This window comes from Elephantulus edwardii, unplaced genomic scaffold (genome assembly GCF_000299155.1).
Source record: "Elephantulus edwardii isolate Elephantulus edwardi_28Jun2011 unplaced genomic scaffold, EleEdw1.0 scaffold00017, whole genome shotgun sequence".
In the NCBI taxonomy this organism is placed as follows: domain Eukaryota; kingdom Metazoa; phylum Chordata; class Mammalia; order Macroscelidea; family Macroscelididae; genus Elephantulus; species Elephantulus edwardii.
In genome coordinates, this window is record NW_006399767.1 from 3,585,235 (window position 1) to 3,612,650 (window position 27,416).

Consider the following 27,416-nt stretch of genomic DNA (forward strand, 5'->3'; position numbering starts at 1 on the left):
TATGAGTCGCAAACGACTCGACGGCACATAACAACAACAGTAACATGCCCAAAGTATGTGAGGTGAAGCTTCATCATCCTGACCTTCAAAGAGTATTCCAGCTTCACCCTTTCTAAGACATATTTGTCTGTTCTGTTGGAAGTCCATGGGATGTTCAGCACTTTTTTTCCCAACACCACAGCTCAAAGGCATCGATTCTTCTTCTGCCATCCTTTTTCATTGTCCAGTTCTCAGATGCATAGCAAGTGATTGGAAAGACCATGGGATGAATCAGATGCATCTTTGTCCTCAAACTGATATCATTACTCCTCAATAATTTGGAGAGATCTCTAAATGCAGATTTCACCAATGCATTGTGTCTCCTTATTTCCTGACTGCTGGTACTAAGGGTTTTAATTGTGGATCCAAGTAAGATGAAGTTATTGACAGTTTCAATCTCTTCTCCATCCATCATGATGTTGCCAATAGTCCATGATAAGAATCTTTTTCTGGATATTCAGACGCAATCCACACTGAAGGCTGCATTCCTTGATCTTTTGCAACAAGTACTTCAAATCATCCTCACTTTCAGCAAGCAAGATTCTGTCATCTGTATAACGCAGGTTATTGATGAGTCTCCCTCCAATTCTGATACCACGTTCCTCCTCATACAGTCCAGCTTCTCGAATAATTTTGAACCGATTGAATAAGTATAGAGAGAGAATATAACCTTGACTCACTCCCTTCCTAATTTTAAACCATGCAGTGTTCTCATGCTCTGTTTGTACAACAGTGTCCTGGTCAAGCACAATTAAGTCCTCTGGGACTCCCGTTCTTCTCAATGTCAGCCAGAACTTGTTACCTATGATTCACACTGTCAAATGTATTTTCATAGTTAATAAAGCACAAATAGACATTCTTCCAATATTCCTTACGTTCAGCCAGAATCCATCTGCTATTAGCAATGATATCCCTGGTGCTACAGCCTCTTCTCAATCCTGTCTGAACTTCTGGAAGTTCCCTATCTTCAGCAGTATTATACCACTTTAAAAGTGACTATAATACTGTTTGAAAATAAGTATTTTTTCTGTTAAATAGATCATAGCCAATTAACATAAATTCCAAATCATAGTTGAGTTTTAAAAAGGCAAATTATATAAAAATAATTATAATTGAGGGAAAGGTGGAGATAAATATGAATGCTAGTACTGTCTACAAGACAAGTTACCAAGGAATTCCAGAGGCAGTATACAAGGAAGGAATCAATATGACTGAAACTCTGATTTGGACTCTCAGCTTCAAGAAATATGAAAAGGCAAATAAATAAAGCCACTCACTTGTTGTATTTCCATTCCTAGAAGTACTAAGAACTAAGAAAGGTAGTTTGTATTGTGGTTAACAGCAGGGTATTTGAAATTGATTTGAATCCTTGCCTTGCCACTTACTGGATAAATAACCTTGTTGTGTCAGATGATTTGTTAGTTATATGCTATGTTCAAGATCAGTTGTCAGAGTAGAGTCTTGGGGTTTCTAAAACCCAGTTGTGGTTGAGTCCATTGTGATGCATGGTGGCTGCGTGTGTCTGAGTAAAAATGTGCTCAGTTGGATTTTCAATGACCATAATCTTCTGGAAGTCGATTTTGAAACCTTTCTTTTGAGGGATTTCTGAAAGGATTAAAATTGTTAATCTTTTTAGAAGCTAGGAGCCAAGCTCCAGGATTCTTACTATCTTATTGATTTTGCTAGGCAACCACATCTACATTCTATGGTTTAATTCCTATAGCCATAATTGATTTGATCAAAAGTATGCATATGCCTCAAACTGGATAAATGGATTATTCTCTGAGTTTCAGTCTCCGGACATTAAAAAAACAAGATTGTTTTAAGAGTCTTCTAATTTTTCAATTGTCCCTCCCCCCACAGAAGAGTGATGATGTGATAATGGTATTGTGGTTAAAGTGCTAAGTATCAGCAGTTTTGAGACAGCCCACAAAGTGAGCAGAAAGATGTGGCAGTTGGCTTCCTTAAGATTCCAGATTCCAGCCTCGGAAATTCTATGGAGAAAGTTCTGATCAGACCTGTGAGGTCATCATGAGTTGGTATTGACTCAGTAACAAAAGATTTGTTTGTTTACATTTTCTTTCCATTCTAATATTTTATTATTTTCATTTGTGCTCCAGCATGTGCAGGGAAATATTTAGATATTTTATTTAATTTGAGTAATAGTGTTGTAGGAATCATGACTTTGGTCATTACTAACTTTAATTACACTCTAAATAACTTAGAAGTAAAATATCTAAGAGCTCATCCATAACGCATACTGAGAATTAATTTAGTTTAATTGCTTACCCAACACCAAAAGTCGCCTTAGCCAGCAACAGAAATTTCAGTGCTCTGAGATGTCAAATACCAACCCCAGGAAACCAAATTTGTTCATTTTTATAATTACTTTTTGAGTGTTAAATGAGTCCACTAAATGAAATACCACAAATTAAGTATTGAAATGAATTGACCTGCATAACACAGTGAACATGCCTGAGGCACCAAACAGGTTTCTACTTTATTTTTCCCCCCTTTTATTTAGAAGAGTGATGTGACAGAAGAATCTTTACTGATTTTTGAATACTAAATAAATTAGTCATGGCTGAAATGCCACTTCAATCACTTTCCAGCGAGTAGTCTCTGCCCTCTAAGTTCACCTATTCGTGACTTTGTTCAGAATGAGCTAGGAATAAGTGGATCCAGTTGTTGGGAAATTCAAAAGGCTTCTTGATACAAAAGACAAGACTTTACCACATGAGTAATGCAGTGTGCTCAAATGATCTCTGTCCTGAGATACACTCTTCTCCATCACCTATTAAAATGGGGTGGGGGGGAACCACCAAAACAAAACAATGAGATGAAGACAGATGGATAGAAGGAAAAAATACTGACACATATAAAATATTAGAGATCTCTGAAAGTATAGTCCGTGATGAGTTGTGCTACTAATTCAAAGGTCACACGACTCTGGTAGTTAAAATGAGCATTCACCTCCTTTACAGTTTGCAGCATTGAAACCTCAGTGGAGGGTGTCACAGTCAGAATCAACTTGACAACCTGATGGTGGTTAAGTGTAAGTGCGATTCCCACCACTTGTCTATTTACTGTCCTGTGGTGGCCTGCTTGTTACTACAATGTTGTTAACAATTATACTGGAATTTCAAAACTAACATAGTCACCCATAATGGCTATGTTACAGAGCACCTTCCAGACTTTGCAAAATATTATAGTGAAATGTACAAAGAGCTGGAGTTAGAAAACCAAAAGAGAATAATATGTCTAACATTCCTCAAGCTGAAAGAACTGAAGAAGAAATTCAAGCCTTGAATTACAGCGCTGAAGGATCCTAAGAGCAAAATATTTAATAATGCAGGTAATAGTACCTAAGGAAATGGAAGACAAACAAATAATCACTGTACCAAAAGAGAAGTATTTGAGATTAAACCTTTTCAGGAGATCGCATAAGGTCAACAATCAGTAGTATTGAAGGAAGAATTCCAAGCTGCACTGAAGGTACTAGAAATAAAAAGAATACTCCAGACATACTCTTCTATGCCAAGAAATTTGGAAGGCATCTATCTGGTCTACCACCTGGAAGCAATCTACATCTGTACCCATTCCAAAATTAAGGTAATCTAATATAATGCACAAATTATTTAACAATAATTATTCCTGATGCCAGATGGATCTTGGCAGCAAAAGAGAATATCAGAAAGATGTTTATTTGCATTTTAGTAAGTATGTGTACGTATTTGACTACTTATCCTAAAAAATTATGGTTACTGTCAAAATGGGTAAGAATTAAAGAGTATCTGTTTGTGTGGAAATTATAGAACAATATCATTGATTTCACATGCAAGAAAGATTCTGCTGAAGATTATCCCAAAATCACTGGAACAACACATCAGCAGAGAACTGCCAGAAGTCTCAGTCTGGGTTTAGAAGAGGTTGTAGTACTAGGGATATTGTAGCTGATGTTAGATGGATCTTAGCTGAAAGCATGGAATACCAGAAGAATGTCTATCTGTGTTTCATTGATTATGCAAAGGCATTTGACTGTGTGGATCATAACAAACTGTGGCTGACTCTGAGACGAATGGGAATCCCAGAACACTTGATCATTCCAATGCAAAACCTATACTTGGACCAAGAGCGAGTCATCAGAACAGAGCAGGAAAACACTGCATGGTTCAAAATTGGGAAAGGTGTCCTATTTCCATACCTTTTCAACCTGTATGCAGAACAGATTATCCAAGAGGCTGGGCTCTATGAGGAGAATTGTGGCATCAGGATTTGTGGAAGATCTAACAACAATCTATGTTATGCAAATGATACAATCCTGCTTGATGAAACTGAGGAGGATCTGAAATGCTTGCTGCAGAGGGTCAAGGAGTACAGCCTTCAGTATGGTTTGAGGCTTAATGTCAAAGATTCTCACCACTGGACCAATTGGCAGGTTGGCTCCACGGTGAACACTCTTGGCACCAGTAGCCATGAAATCAAAAGACGTACTGCAATGGGAAAGTCTGCTGTTAGGGACCTCTCCAGGGTACTGAAGAGCAATGGTGTCACTCTGGAAACTAAGGTGCATATGATACAGGCTATGGTCTTTGCAATCACTTGTTATACATTGGAGAGTTGGACAATGACCAAGAAGGATAGAAGGAGAATTGATGCCTTTGAGCTGTGGTGCTGGTGAAGAGTATTCAATGTATCATGGACTGCCAAGAAAACAAACAGATTCATCCTGGAGAGGATTAAACCAGGCTGCTCCTTGGAGGCAAGGATCCTGGGGCTTTGTCTGACATATGTTGGACATTTGGTAAGGAGGGACAGTTCTCTAGAGAGGGACATCATGCTTGGGAGGGTAGAGGGATGGCACAAGAAGGGAAGACCCTCTATGAGATGGATTAATTCAGTGACCAGGGTAATTGGGATGGGTGTGTCAGAGGCAGTGTGATTGGCATAGGATAGAGCAGGGTTTAGGGCTGTTGTACATAGGGTAGCTATGAGTCACAAGAGACTCGATGGCACATAACAACAACAACAACAGCAACATTTGTGCTTATATGAAATCTATAAGAGATATAAAGGCAGTCATTTAGACAAAACAAAAAAAATGGTTTAAATCAGGAAAGGTGTGTGTCTGTGTGTTATCTTTCACCATACTTATTTATTATGTATGCTGAGCAAATAATCAGAGAACTTGGATCATATGAAGAATAACGTGGCATCAGGTTTGGAGGAAGACTAAATAACAACTTGTGGTATGGAGATGACACAATTTTGCTTGTGGAAAATGAAGAAGACTTTAAGAACTCACTGAAGAAGATCAAAGACTAAAACTTTTCATATAGATTATACCTCAATACCAAAACCCAAAAATCTCACAACTGGGCCAATAAGCAATATCTTAAAAGTGGAGAAGACGTTGTCATTGCCAATTGGTTCATTTTACTGGATCCACAATAAATACTTAGAGAAAAGAAGCCAAGAAATCAAATGCCGTATTGAATTGAGTAAATCTTCTGTCAAAGATCTCTTCAGAGAGTCAAAGAGTAAGATGACAGTTTAAAGACTAAGATGTATCTAACCTAAGCCACAGGATTTTTAATTACTTTGTATACATTTGGAAATTCAACAATTAATAAGGATAATTTAAGAGGAATGTATGCCATTCAATTGTGTTACTAATCAAGAATACTGAATACACTATTGTAAGAACAAACAAATCCGTTTTGAAGTGTAGAGAAGCTGTGGTATATTTGCACAATGGAATACTATGCTGCATTAAAAAACAAGGAACTCATGCAATATTATTCAAAATGGGTGACCCTGGAGGACATTATGCTGAGTGAGGTATCTCAGTCACAAAGGGACAAATGCTATATGGTGCCACTGTTTTAGAATGAGGCTGGCATTGGGGTGGGGGTAAGACTAAGAAAAACTGGATTAAATATGTTTATGGCATTGAAGTCTATGGGGGAGAGAATAGTCTAAAAGTATTATATTTTAGGGCATTATTTTTATCGTAGGAGTATGCAATGAGGGTTGCAGAGTGGATTATATTTGGGGGTAGGGGGTGGGGTTTGGGGAGGTACAGGGGGGATTGTGTACCAATGAGGGAGTTTTTCTTTTGCTTTTTAAGGAGAGGAGGGGAGGGGGGAGGGGCTTGTGTGGGGAGAAGGGTGCAACAATGAATGAATGGAATTCCAAAATCTCTGTAGATGTTCATTGAAATGAAAAATAAACAACCTGAATTAAGAAAAGAAAGCAGTGAAACTGGAGTGCTTCCTAGCGGGATAGTGAGACTTTGTCTCTCATACTTTGTGTTTATTATCAGGAGGTATCAGTACTGGAAAAAATATATCATGTTTTCAAAAACACAGGGTCAATAAAGGAAAGAAAGATCCTTAATGAAATGGACTGACACACTGACTATAACAAAGAGCTTAGGCACACACAGCAGAGCATGTGAGGATGGTGCTAGACTGGACAGAGTGTCATTTTGTTGTACCTCTGGGTCAGAGATGGCTTGTGGTACCTAACAACAACCATAGAAACAACGTACCTTTAACTATGATAACTGCAACCACCACCACAACCTCAAATTGTTTCTGACTCATGACCCTGAGGTTTAGAGTAGAATTGTACTTCATATGGTTTTCAATGGTTGTATTTGAAAGATCATTAGCTCTTTTAGCTGAAGACGAATTCAAACTCCCAACTTTGCTGTTAGCAGATGAGAGCATTAAACTTTTTTAAAAATCTAACTTCTTTATACTTATTAATTCTTTTTTTTTTTTTTTTTTGGCATGACTGTACCGTCAAATCAGATCTGACTGGTATAGGAGGAGATTGTCCCTCCTTTTCCCGGCAGAGCATCTGGTGGATTCGAACCGTGTGTCTCTGGGATTGCAGTTGCAGCTCCTTGCCACTAGGCCACCAGAGCTCCCCTTATTAATTCTTTTAAAGTATTTTAAAGTTTGGTGAAGGAGTCTTTTCACCTGTGGTAAAATTCCTTTAGGAGTCTAGGATACAAGGACAGGGTTACATTTCATTTATAACTATATAGGAAATTTTGCTAAGTTTATGGCGAAAAGATGAACAAATTATAAGCATGATCAAAAATTTTCTGCCTTGTTTCTGAATATGCACTTGAAAAAAATTTAGATATAAAAGCAAAAAATCTTCTTCCTCAATTTGTCACCAAGGAGTCTCAGCTTGAAAACAAAATTCTTTAAGACATACTCTCCCTTTATCCTTCTCTTTATAAATTATGAGTATCTTGTGACATTCCATTCAACATCTCTGTATTTGTCAACCAGCCTTACATCAGAACAAAAACACAAACTCATCACTGAGTGAGAATCAATTCTTAGGAAATCCTCCTTTGGTTTCCTAGATTGGAATCAGCAGAGAAGGAGATTGCCCATTATTTGTCGATGGAGATGCTCATAAAGTTCCAACCACCAGAGAAGTGTGGCCTTTGGATTAGCAGTGTAACCCCTAGGGGTTAGACTGCCAGATACTTCTCAGAGTTACATGTTTTCATTATTGTTATTAAATGCCATCAAGTCATCCAAGATTCACAGTGACACTGTGAACAACAGATCCAAACTTTGTTCTATCCTGAACTACCTTTAATCTCCTCTGTGCTCAAGACATTGTTACAGTCACTGTGTCTCTGTAAGTTGCTGGGAGTCTTTTTTTCTTTCTCTGATACTCCACCAATTCCAATTATGATGACTTTTTCCAAGGACCAGCCCCTTCTGACAACATGCCTAAAGAATGTGAGAGAAGTTGCACCATTTTTGTCTCAAAGAAATATCCTTATTGCACTTCCCCTCAAGACAGACTTGTTTGTTCTTTTGGCAGTTTGTGGGATAGTCAGTATTTTTCTTCCACACTGCAACTCAAAAGCATCAATTCTTTTTTTGGTAGTTATTAGTCACTGTCCAACTTTCAGATACATAGAAAGATTTACACAGGTATGTTTAAATAGATTAAGTGAAAATTGGGATTGTGTGGATCGACTATTTTTGTTAAGTATCTTAGAGCAAATAAACCTCAATTACCAGCCAATAATGCCTTTCTTTTTAGACAAGAAAATGCAAATTCCTCTGAGAGTACTGTAAAATAATTGAATCTTGAAACACAAAAGTATTAAGTGTAACATTTGAAGTCTGTGTTAATGATCACAAAATAGACCACTGGTACCAAATGAACTGCTTTCAACTGACATTGTTTTTCCTGTTGAGCAGATGAGAGGACAGCTGCTTATATAAATTTCAGAGTAGAGCATAACTAGTGAGTAAAGAGATATGAATTCAAACCTTGTCATTAAGTGTTGTCAAATTGAGCCCAAATCATGACAGCCACAAGTGAGAGAGTAGAGCTGCCCCACAGGGCTTTTAAAAATGTAATATTTACAGAAGCAGATTGCCAAGCCTTTGTCATGCAGAATGTTTGGGTGAGTTCCGACTGCCAACCTTTTGTCTAAAAGCCAAGTATTTGGCCATCATGATGACCACATGGTTCCTTTGAATTCTAACATATTTGTCTAATTCCAAAACTCAGACTTATTTACACTCTCTAGATACACTTCCTAACGTTCATACATTTTGGAGAATTCATAGGAGCCCTGGTGACATAGTAGCTAAAATGTTAGTGCTAACTGAAAAGTTAGTAGTTCTAACTTACCAGATGCTCTACAGCAAGATGCATCCGTTTACTTCTGTAAGTTTGAAGCCTTGGAAACAAGAAGGCACTGCTCTCCTCTGTCCATTGGATTGCTATAATTCTCAAAGGAAAGTAGTGGTTTTGGCTTGAGTATTGGCTATGTAGTCAAGGTAGACCTGAAACAACAATAGTGTGTAATATTACAAGTGTACACATGGCAAAAAAGTCTTTTGTTTGAAGCTACAAAACTTTGAACAGATAGAACATGCAAATAAAAATCTTAATAGTTAATTTCAATTTCTACAATAGCATTATGTTTTAGAACAATGGATATTAAATATAAATATTACTATAATCATTCCAACTCTAAATTATTTCAACTAGCAGAATGTGGAAATTATTGAACAATATAATTAATATCACATGCAAGCAAAATATTACTGAATATCATCCCAAAATGGCTAGAATAATGCATTGACAGGGAACTGCAGGAAGTACAAACTGGATTTAGAAAAGACCATGGCACCAGAGATATCATTGCTTATGTCAGATGGATTACGGCTGAAAGCAGAGGTTACCAGAAGAATGTCTATTTGTGTTTTGTTGACTATACAAAGGAATTGAATTGTGTGGATCATAACAAACTGTGGATAACATTGAGAAGGATGGGAATACCAGGACACTTAATTGTGCTTACAAGATGGGATAAATAATGTATACTCCATTGAAACAGATGAGGGAGAAAACTGTTTAAAAGGGATATGTGATTAGGTATTATCGTCATGATAGGAGTCCAGGATGAAGGCTGCATAGTGGAGTGGACTTGGGGGGATGGATTGTATAACAATGAAAGAATTTTTCTTTTACTTTTCAAAGAGAAGAGCAAATTGGGGAGAGGGAAGGGTGGGTAGGGAGAAGAGTGCAATGATGTATAAAAGGAAATCCTCAGTCTCTGTAAACTTTCATTAAAATTAATAATAATAAAAAAATTAAAAAAAGAGATATGTACCTATAACAAGAGGCTGTTGTACGAACAGAGCAAAGGAATACTGCACAGCTTAAAATCAGGAATGGTGTGTCTATTCAACATCTATTCAATCTTTATGCTGAGTAAATCATTCAGTAAGTTGGACACTATGAAGAGGAATGTGGCATCAGAATCAGAGGAAGACTAATCAACAACCTGCACTATGCAGATAGTACAGCCTTGCTTGCTGAAAGTGAGGAGAACTTGAAACAGATACTGCCGAGGATCAAAGACTACAACCTTCAGTATGATTGCGTCTCAATATAAAAACAAAACAAAACACAAAAATCCTCACCACTGGACAGATAAACAGCATCACACGAAATGGAGAAAAGATTGAAATTGTCAATTATTTCATCTTACCTGAATACACAAAGTCCTCAGTACCATCAGTCAGAAGATCAAAAGATGTATCGCAATGGTCAAGCCTGATGTGAAGGATTTTTCCAAATTACTGAGATGCAATGATATCAGTTTGAAGACTAAGGTGTGCCTAATTCACACTGCCTTTTTCAATCACTTGTTATGCATCTGAGAGCTGAACAGTGAATAAGGATGGAAAAGAAGAGTGTATGCCTTTGAATTGTGGTGCTGGAAGAGATGACTGGTTAACCCATGGGCTCCCCCCCCAAAACTGAACATATATGTCTTGAAAAAAGTGCAACCAGAGTGCTCTTGGAGGCAAGAATGGAAAAATTTCATCTCACATATTTTGAGCATGTTGCTAAGTGAGGTTCTTCCTTAGAGAGGGATATCATGCTTGAAAAGGTGGAGAGTCAGAAAAAGAGAGGAAAATCCTTCTTAAGAAGGATTGGAACAGTGACTGTAGCAATGGATTCAGGTATCTCACAGATGATGAGGCTGGCACAGGATAGGACAGGATTCAAATCTGCTTTTTTTCTGGATCGCTATGAATCTTACTCAACTTGATGGCACCTAACAACAACAACAACAACAACAGCAAAAATCATTACACTTTATTTGTAGCTTGAACCTTATTTCTGTAAACAGTGGAAAGTAGCACAGGGGTTAACAATATGTCTCTTTAATGAAACAAAAGAGCTTTCCTATGTTAAAAAAATATGTGTTTAACTTGTTTTAATGTTTTTTTAAGCCACGGACCTTAGAAATTAGAGGGTATTAAAATCCTGAGGAAAATCAAGAAAGACTTTTGCTCCTCTATTTTTAGAATGTTTGTTTGAAATGAAGATTGGACAATTAAAAGGCAGAAGACAGAAGAGAAATCCTTAGGTGTATTGCAAATGCTTACAAGGATTGGCTATAAACCAAAAGTTTTACTCCACCCAGATGTGCCTTGGAAGAAAGAGCTGACATTTTGTTTCCAAAAACCAACCACTCAAACCCCATAGTTCTACTCTGACAAAAAAGGAGGTAGGTGTCTCAGTGAGTGGGAGTCAACTTGACAGAGGTTAGATTTGGCAGAGAGAAACACTAGATTAATTATCTTCCCATTAGTTCTTTCCCAGATTCTTTCTGTCTCCTTCTCTGACTTAAAAAATTCTAATAGTTAGAGAATTCTTCATACACTATTTTATATATCTGATACAGAATACAACAAGAGAACATGTTTGTATATATATGAGAATATGTTTATATATTATGCTGTGATATATATAGTGAGAGAAAATTTTATGTATGTGTGTGTGTGTGTATATATATATATATATATGTATATATATATATATATAGTCAAAGCACTTAACTGTGTTCATGTGAAATCTATACATAGACCAAGGAGTAGTTATCCAAACAGAAAATGGAACACTGCAGCACTGCATAATTTAAAATTCAAGAAAAGTATACATCAAGGTTGTACTCTTTCTCCATAGCTATTCAATCTGTATGCTGAGCAAATCATTCGAGAAGCTGGACTGCTGAAGAAGATTGTGGCATCAGAATGTGAGGCAGACTCGTCATCAAGAATATCACACATGAGGAAAGCAAAAGATCATTATCAAAAGAGACACAAGAGTCCAGAATTAAGGTTGCATAGTGGAGTGCACTCAGGGGAGGGGTGCGTGGATGGGGGGATTATATACCAATGAAGGAGTTTTTCTTTTGCTTTTCTAAGAGAGGCAAATGGGGGGAGGGAGGCAGGCAGAAAAGTGCAACAATGAATGAAAGGAAAGCCAAAATCTCTGTAAATGTTCATTAAAAATAATAAAATGAAATTTAAAAAAAGAGACATCAGAGAAGACTCTTAATATTGTAACTAGAATGCTGAGAATCCAAAACGAAGAGAAGGAATAATCAAGCTAAAAAGCTGAACAGAAGATTTCAGTGGATATTTCGTGAAGACAAAGCAAAGTATTATAACAAAATGTGCAAAGAGCTGGAGTTAGAAAAACCAATAGAAAATAACTTTCTTAGCATTTCTGAAGCTGAACAGACTGAATAATAAATCAAAATATGTGTTGCACAGGGGAAATTTGCTGTTAAGAACCTCTTCAAATTGTTCAAGAGCAACAATATCAGTTTAAAGACTACGATGGACTTGATCTAAGTCTTGATATTTTCAACTGTTTCCTGTGTATCTGAAAGTTGGACATTGAATAAGGTAGACTGAAAAAGAATTGCTTTTGAATTTTAGTGTTGGCAGAGAATACTGAATACAGAACGGACTGCCAAAAGAATTAACAAATCTGTCTTGAAGCAATTGTAACCAGAGTACTCAATAGAGGTAAGGATGTGGCAAGAAATGTGAGAAATGTGGCTAAAAGAAATTATAGTCCACTTGTTATGTGCCATCTACTTAACTGTGACTCATAGCCGCCCTGTGTACAATAGCTCTAAACCTTGCCCTGTCCTGAGCAAGTCTCACTGACTCCGATACACCTATTCCCACTCCAGGGTCTCCCCTTCCTGCGCTGTCCCTCCACTCGTCTGAGCATGACCAGTGGTCCCTCTTGGCCATGTGCCCAAAGTATGTGAGAATGAGCTTCAAAAGCTTGCCTCTAAGGAGAAACTTGGTTTCACCTTCTCCAAGACAGACTGATTTGTTCTCTTGGTGGCCCATGGTATGCACAATACTTTTCTCCAGCACCACACTTCAAAGGCATCAATTCTTCTATCATCTGTAGTCATTGTACAGCTCTCTGATGTATAGTAAGTAACTGCAAAGACCATGGCCTGAATCAGGTGCACCTTAGTCTCTAGATTGACATGTATGGTCATATTTTTAAAAGAAATTCAAACTTGGAGAAAGACATCATACTGGCAAAGTTTGTGGGTCAGTGAAAGAAAGGAAGATCCTCAACGATATGGCTTGATATAGTGAATTGATATAGGAATTACTACTAAAATGGACTTGAGAATGATAAAAAATTGTAAGGCTGGTGCAAGATAGGACAAGATTCTGGTCTATACCTAAAGCTACTGTGAGTTGCAGTTGACATTTATTATATTAAAGTTTGGTGGCCTATTAGGTAAAGCATTATGCTTCAAACTGAAAAACAGACTGTTCGAATTCACCAGTTGCTCCAGAGGAAAAAGTTGGGCAATTTCCTCCTGTGTAATTTATGGCCTCTGAAAAACTCTACTGGATTGTCAGCTATGATTGAAAACTTTTAATCATAACTTTATCTACATGTGTGCATGTGTGTAAGTTGTTAGGTACCATTGAGTTAGAATTGACTCATAGCTGACCCTCCAGCACATATTCAAAGGCTGTAAATCACATGGGAGGAGATTGCCCATCTTTCTCCCACAGAGCAGCATGTCTTTGAGATTGTAGCACAGCTTCATATCACCAGACCATCTGTTAGTTAAGGTTAGGGTTAAAAACACATGGAAACACAAAGAGTAAAATGGAATCCAGGTGTTCAAGGAGCTAAATAGCTAAATGGCTAGCTGAGAGTACTAAATAGTGATTTTCTAAGTGCTGAATTAATCAAGTGGCAAATGTCTACGTGTTTTAAGAATGTACAATAAAATATATAATTCTAATTTTTTTAAAATGAGGTAAAAGGTAATCCTGGTAAATATATGCATATGCAAATACTTTAGGAATTTAATGTACTTTATTCTTGGGCTTTTCAACCACAATTAGAAACATTTTAATTCACAAGGCAGAAAGGGAAAAAGTGAATAGTGGAAAAAAATGTACTTTTATATATATATATTCATAGAATGAGTCATTTTTTTTTTAGGACATAAGATTTCCTTTAATATTTTAGATATCAAAGCCCATTGCTATGATTTTTGTACAATCAATGCCAGCTTTACAAAGAGAGATAACTGAGATGGTCACTTAAGATATCACAATCTTAAAATACTTGAAAGTCAACTCTTCCGATGAAAAAAATATTGAAATTAAAAACTAAATAAATACTTCCATCTGTGTCCTACAAAGTGAGTGGGAACTTACATATGAAGTTGAGGGGAAAGAAGATACAAGGGAGAGTGTGGGATTATTATGTACTGTCGAATCAATTACAACCATAGAATGAATCTTAAACACAGAATAGTTTTACAAAACTATACGTGTGAAAGAACAAATGCGCACATATATAAAAGTTATATATGTAGGTATAATTATCTCTCATAATGTAGATATATACTTTATAAGTCATAATGCATTTTCTAAAAACGTCAAGTAACTCATTTGACTGATCACTTATCTCATATTCTAAATTCTGCAAGATAAGATTTTCGTACACCCTTGAACTTTTCTGATTTTGATGTGTGACTTAAAGTAGGCAAAGTTGAGGTTAGAATTTCCAAATCATAGACTGGAATGAAAAAAAAAATCTGCATATCAACCCCCTTTTGACTCCCCACTCTCCTACTTCTGTGAGCCTCTGAGGCCCATTTTCTTCATGTGCAAAATCAAAATCCAGCTCTGAGGCCCATGGAGTGGGCTGTGTTTGTGACAGCTGCCCCAGGACTCTAGGGAACAAAGGGTCTAATCACCAATCCCTACAAAGACAATAAGCAAGGCAGAAGGTGCTCCACCCCTCACCAAGAAGATAAAGAACTGCGTAACCATCCCCCAACATCTTGCTTCCTAAGGCTGGACCAAATCTCTCTCACAAAGATGGACAGAGCTCTTAATAGAGAAATAGGAAAATTTGACAGTCTTTGGGGGAAAGGGAGCCTTTTGGAACGTGATTCTGCCCTTGGGCAAATCTACTTTACATAGTCATGGTAATTATTTCATATGATTATTTCTCTTAAATCATCATTAGTATTAGCACATTATAATATAGAAAAAAATTTCCCAGAAATAGCATGAACCTATTACTAATAATCAAGAAATATTCTAAATGTGAAATTTACCACCAAAGACTCTCACACTGCATTTTAGTGTGGGCACTTTGTTTTACTTTTTCATAAAGAAAAAAAAAACCAGAAATAAAAACCTTCATTTCCACATGTATTATTGATTCCAAATCCTAATGTGGAATTAAAAATTATTTCATCTGAATGGTTAGATTTTTCAAAGGAAAATAGGAGAAATTTATTTCCTGAAAAATGCCATTTTTGGTTGCCTTATAAAAATGAAGCTTCATACAAATAATAATAAAGCAAGTATTTCTGACCAACAGGAAAGAATTGAGACTTTCAAGACATTGTTGACTGACACCTGTTTACAAAATAATAATGCAGAAGATCTTGCCAAGGCAACCTCTCTGTCAGCATGTGTCAGTGCTGTTGTTTCCTGAAGCCTACACTCAGGCCAGGGGAAAGACTTTTAAGCATGTGCCTTGTTAACATGGCAAAATTTAAGACATGCTTCTTGATACCAAAGAGCTCCCATTTGAAAACTCCATGTAAGAGTTTGGATTTCTGGGCATCCAACAGAGATGCATCATTTCCACTTTGAAACTTCTAAACACATTCTTCAGAAATGCAGACACTGTTGTGCTTGCAAGACCATGGGCGAAAAGACAGCGGAGGAGAAAGCAAAGACCTTCAAGTAGTAGCCACTGGTTGGACTGAAATCAGAAGGTGTAGAGGCCCCACATTTTTCTCTGGGGTCTCCCTTGGTCCTCATCTTTAACTGTTCTCATTGTATTGTTTCCTTCGAGCCTTGTTTTCCTCTGTGTGCAGTTCCCTCCTGCTCAGGGATGTCCCAGTGCACATTGACTGACACCCCTACATCTTTCCTCTGTTTGCTCCACACCTGCTACCCCCTGTCTGGAGTCCATCTGTCCATTGCACCATCTAAGTCTCTCATGTGTCTATCTTGTGAGATGTAGCACTTTATAAGCGACATATCACAATTGAAAGAGACTGAGAATGCCTACCTGATACAGCCAGTAGTATGTTTCTTCTCAGAGAAACTTTCATCTTTGCTCCAAGCTGCTGGAACTAAAGGTTCTTCTTGAGGCTGACTTTCGGCACTCCCATTTTCCCTGGGTGTTCTGAAAAGCAGTGGACTCTCAACATTTTAGAGGATGATTAGCACGTGCTTGTTCACAAATATATTGTAGTTTCGGTGGCCTAGTGGTAAGAAGCTGTGCTGTAATCCCGAAGGCACTAGGTTCTAATCTACCTGCTGCTCGGCAGGAGAAACATGAGTAGTCTCTTCCCATTTGATTAACTGCCTCTGAAAACCTGTTTGAGAGTCAGTGATAGGTCATTTCTCACTCAACCACAACAGTGCTAGATTGCTTGTACAAAAAGAAACCACTCAATTCTTGCCCAGAGATTTCTCTGTGATTGTTAGAAAATGTTTCATGGTACTGGGAATTTAAAAGAGCCATGGTGGTGTTGTGCCTTTTATGTTAGGTTTCTAACTGAAGGGTTGATGGCTGGAACCCATCATCTGCTCTGTAAGAGATAGATAGGTAGGCTCCTCCCATAAAAATAGAGCCTCAGAAACTGGATGGAGGATTGCTATGAGTTGGAATTGATCCAACAGCAGTAGGTGTGGATTTTGAGTATAAAAAGTGCTACCTAGTCTACCAATGGCAATATCAGACTCTGAAAAGCTAGTAGTTCTTCTCCTTGGAGCTGTATCCAAGGACAGCATGCATGCACACTCCTCCGAAATAGAACAGCCTTCTGGGGAACATGATTTAGGCAACAAACTAGTCTACACTGGAAATTTTGCAAACAGAAATTCTATCCTCCTTTGCAACCTGTCAGCACTAGTAAGTAAATTGGTTCTCCCATTTACAATAAATCAATGGACTGAATTGGGTAAGCAATTAGATAAGCTTGATCTAGAGTAGAAAGATCTGTTACATTGCGAACATTTTCAAACACTATGTATGTGACCTGGACCCACTATTAAAGTGTCTTGGAAATTATATGGCAAGGCAAATATTAATTGTTGCTGTTGATTCTGGATAAACTATTTCCTAAATTATATTATCCATTTTCTTTCCTGAATCTATCTTGCTTATTATCTATTTTCATTTTCAATTTTTATGGTTATTTGTTCTTATTCTTGAGGAGACAGGACTTCCACAGTTATTGCATCAGGCAGTTAAGAAGCAGGGTTATTCCAAATTGTGCAATATTAAACCAGGTCATTCGCTGGAGCTCTGAACAAATCACAACATAAAACTACTATTTTTAACGTTAGGAAAATTAGCAAATTAAATGTTTCAGAAGGAAAAAATAGCTTCTTTGTTTCTTCCTTGGAGATAGTTTGACCTCTTTCATGAGGGTATTGGGATGAAAATCTAATAAAAAATTTAGGTATAGCACTTTACAAAAATAAAGTGCTCTACAATTGCTTAGTGCTAATAATAATAATTAACTTTATGTGCATTATTGCAAGCAGCAATTGCCACCAACAAGACAGAAAATAACTTTACTATTCTCTATACCTTCTATTTTGTCTTGGGACTTTTACTCAGCCTGCTTTTCCATGGCTATTTCTAACTACATTAATGTCAAAAATACTACATCAATATAAAAAATATTTGCAGAGTTACAAAACTGTTGATGATTCTCTTCATCCTCTTTAATGGTTGCCTTCTTTAGAGCATAGACAGGTCCATTCTGAAACTTGAACAGACCAAACTTCCCAATTTCTCTGTGCTCAACTGTACAATGGGGAAAATCATTTTGCTTTGCAACCAGCTCGCTTTCTGTTGCTTCTGATTTGACAATGGCTTTCAGTGGAGAATTGCTCTTGTAAAACTATCCATCTCCTAGCATACATACATGGCTACTTTTCTTCCAGATAATAATGGAAGCTGGTATTTTATATTCTATAGTTCTGTTTGTAATAAGTTTATTCTGAGATCCTCTTCCTTAAAACTATTTTGTCCAGTAAATAACAGCATTACAACTACCACTGTTAGTAAGAGTTGATATTTGCTGAAGGCTTAAAATTATCCCAACTTCTATTATTAGTACTTTTTAAAAAATTTCGAAGGTAAAATGTAAATATGAATTTATTAGAAAGTTACATTCAAAGACGGGCGGCTCTTCCATCTTGGAAAGTAAATATGGTGGAAGCCTGTAATCAGTGCTTTATAAGCATTATCTAAGTCTTGCAATAATGTATCTTGAAGCAACTATCATCTAAGACTCAGTTTAATAACTTATCTATGATTATAGGAGTAAAAAGAGTAAAAAACTTAAAAAACTTAAATTCAGTTTGCCCCAGTCCTGTATTATACAAATAGTGACTATTTTCACTAAACGTAAAAATTTTCACTAAACGTGAAAATGAATAATTTCTTGTTTTTGTGAATTTGTAAACTTTAAAGAGTAATTTGTTATGAGAAGTATACATCTATAAACAGGGTAAATTTACAGCCATTTTAAACTATTTCCTGAAAATTTGTTCAAATTATCAGGTAAGCTTGTTCTATCTTACAGTATTATTTCATTGTCATAAGTCAATCTAATTTTCGCGATCTACTGAGATTAAAACTCACTACAGCATGACATGAGAGAATACTGCAGTGAAATATCTTAATTTATAGAATGGAATTTTTCTTCTTCTGTGAACTAATCAACAACATGTGGTTGTGATGAACACACATTTTTTTATATATTATAACTCAGAATTAAAGTATCCACTCCATGTGTGTTCCGTTTATAATCTTGAGAAGGTTAATTAACCTGAGGTAAATTCCCTGAAAAGGGGGAAAATTTTGATACATCTGACAGCAACACTTAATAAGCACTTCTATGCCAGGCACTGCTCCAAGAAATTTACATGTTTTATTTCATATCTTCCCCACATAGGTTCTAACAGTCAGACACTGTTATTATCTTTGTTTTAACATAGAAGAAAGTAACAGAGAAGTTAAAACTTGCTCAAGGTCCACAGTAGGTGAATTGGGGAAGCTGGGACTTACAAAACTAGAATCTTAATTCCTATTTGAATTCACACTATTGTGTGTCTGGCATACAACAGGTTCCTGGTAATAAGACCTCTAGAGCCACTGAGTAAGAATAGTAATAACCATTTATTGGTTGAATACTGGGAAGAGAAATTTAGGACCTTTAAACATTTAGATAGAGTAACAATCCTACTTGTGCACAAAGAGGCAACGCCACTGTTTATGTATTTCTAAGAAAAGTAGTTCTAAGTGTGCCTTAATGTATGACTTAGTCCATATGTTCTCAGGTTAATATATCTCACCCTCAGTCCTATAGAAATTTGTCTATAGAGGGTGATTTATAAATCATTCAGTAACAGATGATGTTATAACTAAAGCAGTGGGAGTTTTGAAGTACCTACATCAGATTAAGCTCGTGTTTATTTCAAAACGGTCTCTGATCTAGCTTGAATTTTTGGCAGGCTCAACATGAGCCCAACATGAACTATTGTAAATCAAAGCTTTTTTTTTTTGAAAGTCAAACTTGGAATGATTCCAGTTCCAATTAAATATTATTTGGTGTATGTTGCCCTTCTATTTTTTTTTGGGGGGGGGGAATTTTATTTTCCTTCTCATGTTTATGGTCAAGAACTTGGCTTGTATCTATCATTTAGAAATGCTGTCCAAGAACTTCAGGGCTTTTAAAATATTTGGTGTCAAGAAGTGTAGATTTAAAAAAAAATGTAGATCCAGATACAATTTCAAGTCATGGATGATCCTAGATATAAAAGCAGACATCAAAATTACAAGAGATATTTATCCTTTTCCTTCAAATTGCTGAAGCATGTGACAATTCTGAATCTTAGTATTGCTCTGTACCTCCTCTGCAGATTGCTCCAGTATTTTGCAGATTAGATTTATAATTATAAAGTAATAAATAGCTCATTCCTGATTTAACCAACGGGAAAATATCAGACAGCAGTCACACCAAGGGAAGTTTCTCAAGGGAAGGCTCTTTAAAACGTCTCTCAAGAGATTTTGTTAACAAAATAATTTATGATTATCTCATACTGTGCATGAATAACCCTCATAAATATGGCACAGTGCAATCCAATTAATTATGCATCCTAAATGGCCTGATAATTTATGAAATGTAGAATTCTGTTTCACTTGACTTTTAAAAATGAATATAGATTGCAGAGAAAGAATAAACTTTGTAACTGTGAATGAAGAGTTACGTTTTTGTTTTTGTTTTTTTTTAGAAAAGGGACAATTAATAGATTATACCAGCAGCATCTACAGAGCGATGTAAATTTCTAGGTAATTAAAAACATTGTTTTACAGATGTTTTAGTTCACCATTTTTTTTCCTTGCAGAGTTTTAGAAGCACAAGTTAATTTTTCTAAATTGATTTGAGCTAACTTGACCCCACAGTGGATTATTTTATAAAATTAAAAAGACAAATAGAAACTAAAACATTGTCAGCAAATCTCTGAAGTAAGAGAAAAGACACTGGATGTGATTTATAAGCCAACAATTTCAAGGTATATTTTAAGTTTGAAGCTCGATTGCGGATTCTACGGAATCAGGATGTTTGAGATTTTTTTTCTGTATGGATGGTGGACATGTTTTTCTATTTCACCAGTGGTTAAAGTTAGACGTATCTTTGCATGGTTAGTGTTAAGCAGGACTCTGCAGAGACTGAAACAAGCTCTACTCTTTTCAGAGTATCTAAAAGCTAGCTGCACCTTGTTCCTGACTATTTAAAGACCAAATCTTACCTGACTTTGTTAATATCCACCACCTAGTATCCGTTAAAGGAGCTCTGGTGGCCTGGTGGTAAGGAGTTGCACTACCAACCCAAAAAGATGAGGTTGTGAGCAAAGGGGAGCAATCTTCTCCAGTGCAATTTACAGCCTCTGAAAATCCATTGGCAGGCCATCTTTGAGTGGATTGTGACTCAACAAGACAGAAAGAAAACAACAATATGCATATTGATTAAATTATTATGATGTAATGCCATCCACTTCCTAAACCACATGCCTCTGCAAACTCTCTGAACTTTGACAAATGTCTATAGTTATAGAAAGGCTTCAGGCCTTTGTTCAAAGGGTCATGCTCAACTTGACGGCAGTCAACACTACCACAACAACAATCTTAAAATTATTTCTTTGTTCAGATTAGTATATTTCATCAATAGTAACAGCAAGGTAGAGAGTTGAAATGTCTTTTAAAAAGGACATATAAATAAATGGTGGAAAAAGTGAATGCTGTCATTGTTGTTATGTGCCATCAAGTTGCTTGCAACTGATAGCGACCTTATGTACAACAGCCCTATACTCTGCTCTGTCCTGTGCCAATCGCACTGTCTCTGACACTCCCATCCCGATTATCCCAGTCACTGAATCAATCCACCTCATAGAGGGCCTTCCCCTCCTGCGCCGTCCCTCCACCCTCCCAAGCATGATGTCCTTCTCCAAGGACCGGTCTCTCCTCACAACATGTCCAAAGTATGTTAGATGGAGCCTCAGAATCCTTGCCTCCAAGGAGCCACCTGGTTTAACCCTTTCCAGGACGAACCTGTTTGTTTTCCTAGAAGTCCATGGTACCCTCAATACTATTCTCCAGCACCACAGCTCAAAGGCATCAATTCTCCTTGTATTCTCCTTGGTCGTTGTCCAACTCTCTGATGCATAACAAGTGATTGCGAAGACCATGGCCTCTATCAGATGCACCTTAGTCTCCAGAGAGACACCATTGCTCTTCAGAACTTTGGATAGGTCCCTAACAGCAGACTTTCCCATGGCAATGCTCCTTTTAATTTCCTGGCTACTGGTGCCAAGAGTGTTGACTGTGGAGCCAAGCAAACTAAAGCTGTGTACAATCTCAATCTCTTCACCATCCATCCTGATGCTGCCAATTGGTCCAATGGTGAGAGTCTTTGTCTTCTTGACATTGATCCTGAACTCTTTTTTTATGATTGGTAATTATTTAAATAGTTATTCACTATCCTTTTGTTGTTGTTGTCATTGTTAAGTGCCGTTGAGTGATAGACGACTCATAGCCACCCTATGAATAAAAGACCTGAACACTTGTATAACACTCATCGTTTCTCCAAGTTCATAGAGTTTCCAGAGGCAAGCTATTTATGGAAGTGGATGCCACTCCTGCTTCCAAGCTTGTTTTAATCAGGGAGCTCAACCAACACTATCCTCCAATTCAGTATCCTACTGATAAAAAATTTTGAAAAGAGAGATAATTTCATGGAAAACAGACCTTCATATAGGACAATAAAGATAGGCTGCAGGCTGAGTCTGAATACCACAATTATTTTGTACCTATTTCTGAACTTCATATTTTAAAAATAGATTATTTTTTCTTTTTCTTTTTCTTTTTTTTGGAGATCATGTCAATATCAATTCAACAATTTCTAAATGTACAATTCAGTGATAGTGAAAACCCACTGCAGAGTCAGCTATGAATTGGTTTCAACTCTATGCCAATAAATTAGAATTTCTTTATTATTTTAGTGAATTTATAAACTGTTAATTAAGTTTTAAGTGTTGAAGTTTCCAACTAGATTGACCTGTTTATCCTTTTTTGGTTATTCTTTGCTTCAAATACTTTGAAACTTTATTGGCTTGGTGCATGTATACTAAGGAGGACTAAAAACTGACTTGTTGGCAAATGCTTTGTTTTGTTAAAATACTTCTTTACAAATTGATCTTTTATTGTTATACAATATCATACCATGTCCTTAGTGATTGGTTTTTATTCTAAGAACAGTTTATCTAATGTTAATAGTGGAAATTCTTATTAATATTAATATGTCTTATGAATTTTTTCTATCTTTTTCATCCAGTCTAAAGCAAGCCACTAGAAATTAACTTCTTGTAGTGATCATGCGATTAGGTTGATTACTTTGTTTTAATTCACTCTTCCAATCTTTGAGTTTTTTTAAAAATATGTGTTTAGATCATGTACATTTAAGGTTCAGTGTCAGGATTAAGTACATTGTTTAATTCTACAATCAGACTTTAAATTTTAATGAGATTTTAGTTTTCAGATCTTGCAATGCCATTCTTGTCTAATTTGTTTTTCTGGTGATTCCGAGACTCTCCTTCAATTTGTTAGATCTGGTGTAGGCTGCTTTGCTTCCTTGGCCTTGGGGTTGGGAAAGCCTGAGTATCTTCCTGCTGCAGAGAGGGGCTGAGATATGCCAGTCTTGTTATTTCATAGGAGCCAGTGGAGTAGACAGAGATTCCACTAAGTGTTGGACTGCTTTTGGAAACTCCTGACGATGTTTTAATGTGATTCTTGTCCAGTCTACTGAAAGGATGTGAGTCTAGATACAAAGGTACACCTAATCCAGGCCATGGTTTTCTCAATTACTTGTTATGCTTCAGGAAGTTGGACAATGACTAAGCATGACAGAAGATGCCTTTGAGTTGTGGTACTGGAGAAGAGTCTTGAACATACCATGGACTGACAAGAAAACAAATAGGTCTGTCTTGACGAGGGTGAAACCAAGTCTCTCTTTGGAGGCTAGGATTTTAAAGTTCTACCTCACTTAATTTGGGTACGTGGCCAAGACAGCGGTCTTTAGAAAAGGACATCATGCTCAGAAGGGTGGACAGACAGCACAGGAGAGGGAGATCCTGGATGAGATGGATTGATAGGGGTTGGTGTGTCAGAATTAGTGAGACTGGCTCACAACACGGAAGGGTTCAGAACTGCTGTTATGTATCACAGGCGACTCAACCAATAATATTCTAGGACAGATTTGGAGAAGGAGTGACATCCACTTCCTGAACAACTTGCCTCCGGAAACTATGAACTTTGATAAATGTCGATAGCTGTAGAGGGGCTTCAGGCATTTTGTTCATAGGGTCACTCAGACTCATGCTCGACTCAAAGGCAATCAACAACAACTGCAAAAATGTTTCTGTTGTGTGAATTTGTTTATTTCTATATTTGTCATATGGGTCTCTCTAGTGGCTCATTCAAGAGGGATAAAACATTAACCTAGGGAATTCAATGTGGTGCTATGTGGTGTTAATGTCACTAGCCAGTCTTCCTTCTATTTTCCTAAATCCTTTTATGATTTCTGATAAATCACTTCTAGATGTTTTGCTGTATTTATATGAAGAAAGAAGGAAAAGTGAATCTTTGCTTTTTTCCCCCTGGAACTAGAAGGCTTCTTTATTTGTTCGTTCCTCTATTGTCCATGTGTAAAATGGATATGGTACAACATACACTGTTTCTACATGTTTCATGAAAATAAAAATAGCATGTGTAGCACTTAAATGTAAGGAGAGGCCCAAAAATATTAATAGTGTTTTTTTCATCAACTTCTCTTTCCTTTAAACAGTTGTAAAAATGTGTAAGAACAATTTTCCAGTATTTGCATAGCTTTCAGAAGAATGTGCTAACGACCAAGATAAACTATTTTTGGTGGCTTATCTTGTTGTTGGGTTTTTTTACTTCGCCAGAAAAGTACTTACTGTATATTCAGTATATGTTCAATAAGTTTATTCTGAAGTCTCAACAAACTTTTGTCAACTATTTTCTAACATCTCAATTTTAGTTAAAGAGAGGAAAACAAAACCATTATCAGCCATTTCTTTATTCTCGCATCTTGAGGAGGGGACATTTGGAATGCTCCAGCTCTTAAAGGCTTTCTTTTCGTCCCATGTAGTTGTCAGCAGAGGGAACTTGCCAGATGAATTGAGGGTCTCTGGCTCAGAGTCCACCAGCATTTGGGCATGCCAGGATTGTAAAATACTGAAATGTTTGGCCATGCCTACAAGCTGAGGGCTGAGGGCTGAGGGTTGAGGGCTAGTGTGTTGGGAATCTTGGTTCCAGCTGGACCTTAAGACGGCCTCTCACATTTTGAAGAGGGACAGTATGGGATGCTAATGGTTCTTATGGCTTTCTTCTCATCCCTAGTGGGTGTCAGCAGAGGGGATCTGCCAGATGAACTGAGGATCTCTGGCCCAGAGTCCACCAGCATTTGGGCGTACCGGAATTGTAAAATACTGTAGAGCCCAAGGGCTTCAGGCTCTCAGGCCTATGTTTCACTGTTTTTGGTCAAACATTCTTCTAGGTTTAAAAGCCCCGATCTGTCCACTTGCTATATAGAGGTAACTAGTGGTTGCTGTGAAGCTGAACACTGTGACTCAGGTGTGTCAAATACGATAATGGTTACCCATGGTAGACAGGGTTTGGTGGAGCTCTCCAATTAAAACAAGCTTGGAAGCAAGAGTTTTTAACAACAACAACATATGTAATATATCATATATATTATAGATCACATTTATATGTGATAGGGAGCTCTGGTGGCCTAGTGACAAGAAGCTGTGATGCAATCCCGAAGGCACGCAGTTTGAGGCCACCAACTGCTCCACAAGAGAAGGATGGGCAATCTTCCCCTGTGTGATTAACTGCCTCTGAAAACCTGCTGGAGTTCAGCTATGGATCGGTTCCAACTCATTGGTATACAACAACAACAACAACATATATGTGATATAAATATTTGTTGTTGTTGTTATGTGCCGCTGAGTCACCTGTGACTCATAGCAACCATATGTACAACAGCCCTAAACCCTGTTCTGTCCTGTTCCAATCTCACTGTCTCTGACACATCTACCCCTATCAACCCAGTCAATGAATCAGACCATCTAATAGAGGTTCTTCCTCTCAAACACTGTCCCTCCATCCTTCCAAGCATGCCATCCCTCTCAAAGGACTGGTCCCCTCATTGTCACATAGCTAAAGTATGTCAGATGAAGCTTCAGAATCCTTGCCTCCAAGGAGCAGCCTGGTTTAACCTTCTCTAGGACAAATCTGTTAATTTTCTTAGCAGTCCATACATAGTATATTCAATACTTTTCTCCAGCACCACAGCTCAAAGGCATCAATTCTTTTTCTATTATCCCTAATCATTGTTTAGCTCTCTGACGCATAACAAGTGATTGCAAAGGCCATGGCCTATATCAAGAGCATCTTAGTCTCCAGATTGACATCATTGCTCTTTGGTACTTTGGAGAGGTCTCTAACACCAGACTCTCCCACTGCAATACGTCTTTTAAAATTTCCTGGTTGTTGGTGCTAAGAGTGTTGGTTGTGGACCCAAACAAACTAAAGGTGTCAACAATTTCAATCTCTTCACCATCTATCATGATGCTACCAAACAGCCCATTGGTGAGAATATCTGTTTTCTAGACATTGAGCTTCAATCCATACGGAAGGCTGTAGTCCACGGCCTTCTGCAGCAAGCACTTCAGGTCCTCCTCAGTTTCAGCAAGCAAGGTTTTGTCATCTGCATAACTCAGATTGTTGGTGAATCTTCCCCCAATCCTAATGCCACATTTCTCCTCATAGAGCCAGCCTCCTGGATGATCTGTTCTGCATATAAGTTGAAAAGATATGAACCTAGGACACATCCCTGGCATACACCCTTCCCAGTTTTGAACTATGCAGTGTTTTCTTGTTCTGTTCTGGTGAACATCTCCTGGTCGATAAGTTTTGCATTAGCATGATTAAGTGTCCTGGGATTCCCATTCTTCTCAGATTCAGCCACAGTTTGTTATGATCTAAACAGTCAAACACCTTTGCTTAATCAATGAAACACAGATAGGCATTCCTCTTGTTACACTAAATATTCAAAATATGCTGTTGTTGTTGTTGTTGTTGTGTGCCATCAAGTCACATGCGACTCATAGCGACACTATGTACAACAGTTCTAAACTCTGCTCTGTCCTGTGCCAATCTCATTGTCTCCGACACACTTATCCCAAATGCCCCAGTCACTGAATCAATCCACCTCCCAGAGGGCCTTCTACTCCGGCGCCTGCCCTTCACCCTCCCAAACATGATGTCCTTCTCCAAGGACAACATGATCAAAGTATGTCAGACGAAGTTTCAGAATCCTTGCCTCCAAGGAGTAGCCCGGTTTAACCCTCTCCAGGTTGAGTCTGTTTGTTTTCTTTGCAGTCCATGGTACCCTCAATGCTCTTCTCCAACACCAAAGATCAATTCAAAAGCATCAATTCTCCTTCTACCCTCCCTGCTCATTGTCCAGCTCTCTGACACATAGCAAGTGATTGCAAAGACCATGGCCTGTACCAGACGTACCTTTGTCTCCAGAGACACACAGTTGCTCTTCAATACTTTAGAGAGGTCCCTAACAGCAGATATATGTATGTATAAATATATCCTAAATAGGAATATAACTATCCACGTCCATCAACTAGGTAGATTGATATGGTGACTGCAACAATGGGCTCTAGTGTGTCAGGAAGTGTGAGGATGGCAGCCGATAGGACAGGTTCCAGGTGTGCTGTTCATAGGGTCGCTATGAGTCATGCTTGACTTGATGATACCTAACTACAAATATATATATAAAAAATATAGGATAAATATATATATAT